Here is a 7,318-nt window from a genome sequence, read left to right as displayed (position 1 = left end):
CTTTTCAAGGGTCTTGAGTTTCAATGTTAAGTCATTTATTTGTGTTCTTTCTAATTTTTTTAATGAAGGCACTTAGCGCTATAAACTTCCCTCTAAGGACTGCTTTCAACGTGTCCCGGAGGTTTTGTTCTGTTGTATTGTCCTTTCCATTTAGTTCCAGGAATACTTTTATTTCTTTCTTAATTTCTCCTTTGACCCATTCATCATTCAGGAGTGTGTTGTTTAATATCCATGTGTCCATGTAGTTACTAGGGTTTCTTCCAGTCTTGATTTTAAACTTTATTGCATTGTGTTCTGATAGAATGCACAGAATTATTTCAATATTTTTTTATTTGTTGAGGCTTATTTTGTGCCCAAGTATATGGTCAATTTTGGAGAAAGTTCCATGAGGCACCGAATAGAAAGTATATTCTTTGGTGCTTGGGTGGAATATTCAGTAGATGTCTGTTAGGTTCATTTGATGTATAGTATTGTTTAATTCAGATGTCTCTCTGTTAATTCTCTGTCCTATTGACCTACCTAATGAAGACAATAGGGTAGTGAAGTCCCCAACTATTAATGAGTTGGGATGAATCTGGGTCTTAAAGTCCTGTAGTACTGTTTTTATGAAATTGGGTGCACCAGAGTTTGGAGCATATATGTTCATGATTGTAATATCTTCTTGGTCAATTTTTCCTTTGATCAGAATGAAGTGACCCTCTTTATCTCTTCTGATTAGTTTTAGTTTGAAGTCTATTTTGTCAGATATTAGAATTGCAACACCTGCTTTTTTCTTAGTACCATTTGCTTAGAACATTTTTTTCCATCCTTTCACCTTAAGGTAGTGTCTGTCCTTGAAAGTGAGATGGGTTTCTTGCAGACAAAAATAAAGATGGTTTTTGTTTTTTAATCCATCCAACTAGTCTGTGTCTTTTGACTGAGGAGTTCAGTCCATTAATATTTAAAGCTATTAATGAAAGATATGTACTGATTCCTGTCATTTTTATTTCTGTTCACATTCTTTGGTGTAGCTGTGCATTTCCACAGTTATACCTTCATTAAGTTTCTTTTTGTAACCCCTTGGGTATAGTCGCCGATCTCCAATCACAACACAGCATATGGGATCCCTTATTAGCATGGCAGACTAGTATCCTATTACACTCTAGCTGGCCAGATGCCCCATTAGAAGCAATGCATTCCAGCATGATAGGCATGTAAGGCAAAAGGCAAAAATCAGTCACAAGATTTTCCACAACAGTTTAGAACTGGGAATACATTGCTCCATGCTCTTCTGGCTTTCATAGTTTACATTGAAAAGTCAGATGTAATTCTAATGGGTTTTCCTTTATATATATGTGACTTGTTTTTCTTTTGCAGCTTTCAGTACTCTCTCTTTGTTCTCTATGTTTAGTGTTTTTACTATGATGTGCCATTGAGAGTTTCTTTTATGGTCCTGTCTATTTGGTGTATATCTATATGCTTCTTGTATTGTATGGGCATGTCTTTCTTTAACATTGGGAAATTTTCTTCTACAATCCTGTTGAAGATCTGGTCCATGCCATTATCTTGAGATTCTTCCCCTTCCTGTATGCCTAGATTCATAAGTTTGGTCTTTTTATCGTGTCACACAATTCCTGCATATTCCACTCTTATGTTTTCTTAAATTTTTCATAATCTTTGCTTGGGTGTTCTAATTCATCCACTTTATCTTCCCGTCTTGATACTCTGTCTTCCATTTCATTCATCCTATCGGTAAGGCTTTCTCCTGTCATTTCTAATTGGCTTATTGAGTGCTTCACTTCCTTCCTTTCAGCCTGAGTATTCTTCACTATTTGTAACTCTTTTCTGAATTCATTCAGAAGTTTATCCCTATCTCCCTCAGGTCTTTGATTTCTTTGTTTGTGTGTTCTTTAAATTCACTGAATTCTTTTATCATGTTTATAATTGTTCTTTTGAGTTCCATGTCCTGTGTTATCTCTAGGGAGCTCTCATTGTACTCCTCTAGAGGACTGTTGGTACTTGGTGAGGATATATTATTTTGGTTTTTGTGTTATTATTTTTTCTCTGTGACTTTGACACATGGATTTCTTTGGTAGTTTCTGATTCTTGTGTGAGACTCAAGCCTTCCTTTGTTGCATTTAGGTCTGCTTCTTTTTGTAAACTTTATGTGTCTTTATGGTTTACCTGTTGGGCATTAAGAGCTGGTTAGTCTATGCTTCATGTTCTCTCCTTTGATTTTATATTGGAGTGGCCAAATTGCTTTGTCTTGCTGCTCAGGAGTTCCCACAGAGGCCCAAGTCGAATGATGATCAGATGCTCTCAGGCTTTCTCCTAAGGTCTGGGTCCCTCCAGGAAAGATGCTGGCCTCAGGAATTTGAGGTCTGGGCTGGCCTGGGAGCAGGGTCCAGGAAAGACACTGACCCCAGGAAGCTGGTGGCTGTGCCACCCAAGGATGCAAGGGGGCTTGGGGAAGAAGAGGCCTGAGGGTTCCTGGGGACTGCAGGGAGGAATTGGTTTGGTCTGGATGCAAAGGATCAGGAAGCAGTGGGGAGTTTGGGCCAAGAGGTCCGTCCAAAGGTCTGGGGTGCCAAGACAGGAAAAGTGCCAGTCCCCTACTAGGAGAAGAGATCTGATAAGATACTTTTATAGAAATTATTCTAATTAAATACTGTAAAGAAGTGGCTATAATTATTATAATATGGTATATTATTTATCAATCAATGCCAAGATGTCAGACTCAAATAAGGGTCATATTTCTTTGATTATCCCAAGTTTCTGCAGGCCATGTGGGAAGGGACAAACCTATTCTTCTTCCAAAAGAAGCTAAAAGACTCAGAGAGGTCAAATATTTTGCCAAAATTCAAATGGAAAGTATAGAGTCAGCACATAGAATCTGGTCATCAAATACAGAGTATATTCTTATACTGTCCCAGAGTCATGTGGACACACTGGCCAGGCCACCAGCCTGATCTCCTTAGGGTAACCTATGTGCTGATTGACAATATCTCTACCAAGACACAGATGTGACAGCTTACCCTCTTGGCAACAATTAGGTATGTCTACAGGCAGGTAGTACATATGGCAGTGCTCTGTCAGCCTGGAACAGGGGTGCTGGAGATGAGGTGAGCTGCAAGGCACATGTCACAAGAGCAAAGCACTCTTTATTCTGCACCACTGACAAATGGAACCATCCATCCTCACAGAATAATCAAACCTGTTTCCAAAGGACTCTAAGTGACAGAGTACCATGGAAGGTACTGGGGTGGGAGTGACCCTGGACAGTGTTAAATGGAAGTTAGAGTGACTTTGAGGTTGAAGTTTGTGCAAGGCAAAAGCAAACAGGATAGACATGTTAATCTTCATGACCTCAACAAGTGTCTTTGTAGCTGTGTCATCCAGATTTGGAGGAGATGCTTGCTCTTGGAGAGGTGTCCTAAGGAAGGCACACGCATGGTTCTTTCATCTTCACTCGGTCCTCGGTCCTCACAGGTGTCTTCCTCCCTGACCCCTGATGCACAAAGGAGGCAATGGATGTCTTCCACCAGTCAGGCAACACCTCAACTGGCCCAGCCAACAGTTCTGAGCCAGCACAACCCTGCTGCACTGAAACCCTGTTCCACCTTGTGATGCACAAGCCCACAGTACTGATGATGCCAACAAGGACACTGTTGGTTTGGTGTTTACCAGGTGCCTAGCACTGTGCTCTATGGCTGGATGGGCATGTGCCCCAGACCACCAGTGCATCTTGGGGTGGGGGCTCCATCTTTACTCCAGACATCAGATTGGAGAAAACACAGAACTTTCTGTTTATGAGTATTCAGAAAATAGCCCGTAGGTAAACAACCAGCCCCAGGAGGGACCAGCTCAGTGATTCTTCATCTGGGGCTCAGTTGGTGGCACTTGGCAGCTTGAAGGCTCTGTGGAGCAGCTGTATAGACCACAGTGTAGACATGCCCCTGAGCAATTAAGGAAACAGTTCCCGGATGTGAGTTCTGCACATCTGTGTCTTCGGGAATTGGCTTTAGGATGGGCCCAGGATGATTGGCCAATGCAACTTATTACTGAATCTCATTTACTACAAGCCTCCATTATCTGGTTTACGTGGTACTAAATAATGGGAAACATATTAAGTATTCAAAATATTCTGTTTACTTGGTTGAATGCAATGAAATCAATTTCAATCAGAAATATGAGAAAGTGATTTTCTGGAATGGATTCTAAAATATTTTAGCAATTCAGAGGAGTGGGGTATTGTCAGCCTGATTGTCGATAAAGTAAGGGTCAATTACAGAGTGAATGCAGTCTAAATTAATGCCACATGCTGGCATGTTCAGGCCACTCAGTACACATCTGTTTCTAAGGGGACTTGACGTGGAACCTAGGGTCTGTTTTGCTTTCCAGTGATAACATGTGGGGGAACTGCAGCTTGGGGAGAAGAAAGACAAATCTAGAGAATGTGGGTTCAGTGCCCACCTTGCATTTCTATCATGTGGCTATTGGAGGCCAGAAGGCTCAGCACCTGGGTTCCCAGAACCTCAGAACCCAGGTTCTGCCTCTGTCTGAGACCAGGAGGGGTCCTGTATCACACCTTCTGGTCCCCCTCAGGCCTTGCAAACCAGACTGGCCATCTGTCTCAGTTCAGCACTCTGAACCATTCTGTATCTTCTCTGTTCCACAGACACAGCAGGCATCCCTAAGTCCTCAGGAGGCCCATTGATTGGCAGAGTCTGAGGTGACAAGAAAGAAAGATGCAGTTCCCAAGATCACCCTGGTGTCCCTGCAGCTGTAGGGGTGTTCAGAGCTACATACAGCTAGTTCCTGGATTTCCATGCCTTAGGCTGAGGTGCAGTTAGAGGCCACTGTGGAAGGCTCTCGGATCCCTGCTCTTGGCCCCACAAGCTCCTGTCCAGGGGTCCATTCAAACCAGAGTACCCCTTCAAACTTAGCTTTGTGACTTAGTATGCTCTGTTTTACAAAGCTAACAGATATGTATCATCAAAGGAATTACTATTGCTTAAAAACGGTAAAGTACCACTATCTTATAGATCATATTATAATAAAGAAAATACTACATACATTTATAAGCATAAACAGCCTAGCTAGGTAAGGACAGATGTCCTAGCTGTGACTTGCAGGGTGGCTGGTCAGTGGAAGGAGGAGGGTTAAAGAGCTAGGAGAAAGGTGGGGCCTCAGGGAGGCAAACTGAAAGCCTGTGCAGTAGTCACAGGCCCAGCTGTGCGTCCCTATTCTGAACCCTGTGGGGACATCAGAGAATGGACCTGGCTGTGTGGACCCATGTAGGACTAGAGACTCAGTGCATCACCTCCTGAGGCCCATGTGGCCAGAGAGACACAAGCAGTGGCAGTCAAGAGAGGACAAAACTGAAGAAGAGGTAGAAGGTCCAAGGGGCTCCAAGAGGGGTGGGGGTGGGGGAGAGGCAAGACTGTGCAAGGTGTCCCCAGATAGCGAATGCTCCCTTTGGAGCAAAGTGAATGAGCAGGCATTTCCTCTATACAGGATGGAGAGTCAGAGAAGTCCCTGGATGTACGGAGGAGCAGCTGGGACACACCCACATGAGAGGAAACACTGAACCACACACAGTAGACATGAAGTATAATGGTACTTTTGGAACTAAGGGCAGTACAGACCCTTCGGAGCCTTTCTGCACTATAGGATTGAAGGCTTCTTGATGAGAGTGCCCAAGAACTTCCCTGAAGACCAGGAAGCACTGGAGCCTGAGCCACTGCAGCTTTAAGTTTGGAGACAGTGGCCGACATGCTTCCTTACTCACTACAGAGGCTCTGCTGAGGGAGCTGGCCAGTTGGCCAACATGCAGCTCCTGTTTTCTGGTTTATGTTTTCTTTTCATTGTTCTTTCCTTTTCTAAGCCTCGTAAGGTTATTTCTTAAATATGACAGAAATTATTCACCCACCAGCATTAGATGGATTTCAAATTGGTAATTTATAAAATTATTTTGATCAACACTTTACTTCATGACAGCAAATCACATAAAATGGATTAGGGAAGACACACCTCCCCTTTCAGAAATAAGCAGCATGTTGGATCTTACACTCCTTACTTTTATCACTTTGTCCCAGGGGATGCATTCCCAGGGTATAGACAAGCTTAATTCTGCTCCTGTTTTGATTTCTGGTGAGTAACAGGACCTGTGCAGACTCTGCTGTGACTTTGTTTCACTCACAGTTTGGCTTTGGGACTCTACAGTGTGAAACCTGAAGCGAGGTAGACTGTTTTACAGACTGGAGTCATCTCGGTGCTGACAACTTTGGTTTGAGGTAAAAATAGCAAGGGCTTTGCAGATAGGGTCTGCATCATAGGAACTCACGGCTCTTCCCTCCAGAGGGTCTGACTTGTTCCTCACCACAGGCTTGGTTGGGCGTCTTCTAGATGCATTGCTCCTCACTCCCTTCACTTTGAATCTTTGCAAATATTTCACATTTTTAGAGCTGCCACTGTTCAGAGAAACAGAAGGGCTTCTCTGGGTAATTTCCCTGACCCTAGGGAGGACTGTCTGGTACTCTAATCACCAACTAGTTAGAACTCTTTCAGGAAACGTCCCTGGAGTGTTTTCCTCCATGTCTGCTTCCATCTACTTGTGGATTCTTAGGGAAATTGCTCACATACTTTGGCCTGGGTTCTTTCTGCTGATTATGTGTTGCCAATTTTCCACCTTTTTAAATTCTCTGAGACGTATTTTAAAAAGATAAATTCATAGTTTCAAAGTCACTTTTATCCATTTTCCCCTTAATTCTGTGGAAAATTGCCAGGGTCTGGTGGAGCCAATGCCTATGCTGATGCCCTTGAAGCCTCAGCTTGGTACCTTTGGGCCTTTGCTTGGTATTTGGTATCAACAGTGCAACTCCCTTGAAAGCACCTTTTCCCCTGGCCTGCAGTGGCCATAGATCCATGTGGAGACACCTCATTTCTGACAGTTTTCCTATTTTCTATTGTCTATCTATCTATCTATCTATCTATCTATCTATCTATCTTTTTTTTTGGTATTTTTGAGACAGGGTCTCCCTGTAGCCCCAGCTGGCCTAGAATTCACTATGTAGATCAGGCTGTCCTCAATCTCACAGAAATCTGCCTGTCTCTGTCTCCTGAGTTCTAGACTAAAGGCGTGCACTACCATGCCCAGCTGTGTATATCTTTTAAAATGATTTTTGTGATTTTATTCAAAAAACACCTCACACATTTTACATTAATTCCTATGAAGCATCTATTAAGATGATACTATGTGGTGGCACACGCCTTTAATCCCAGCACTTGGGAGGCAGAGGCAGGCAGATCTCTGTGAGTTCAAGGCCAGCCTGGTCTA

This window comes from Nannospalax galili, unplaced genomic scaffold (genome assembly GCF_000622305.1).
Source record: "Nannospalax galili isolate Female #2095 unplaced genomic scaffold, S.galili_v1.0 scaffold557, whole genome shotgun sequence".
Classification (NCBI taxonomy): domain Eukaryota; kingdom Metazoa; phylum Chordata; class Mammalia; order Rodentia; family Spalacidae; genus Nannospalax; species Nannospalax galili.
Note: the sequence above shows the minus strand (reverse complement) of the source record.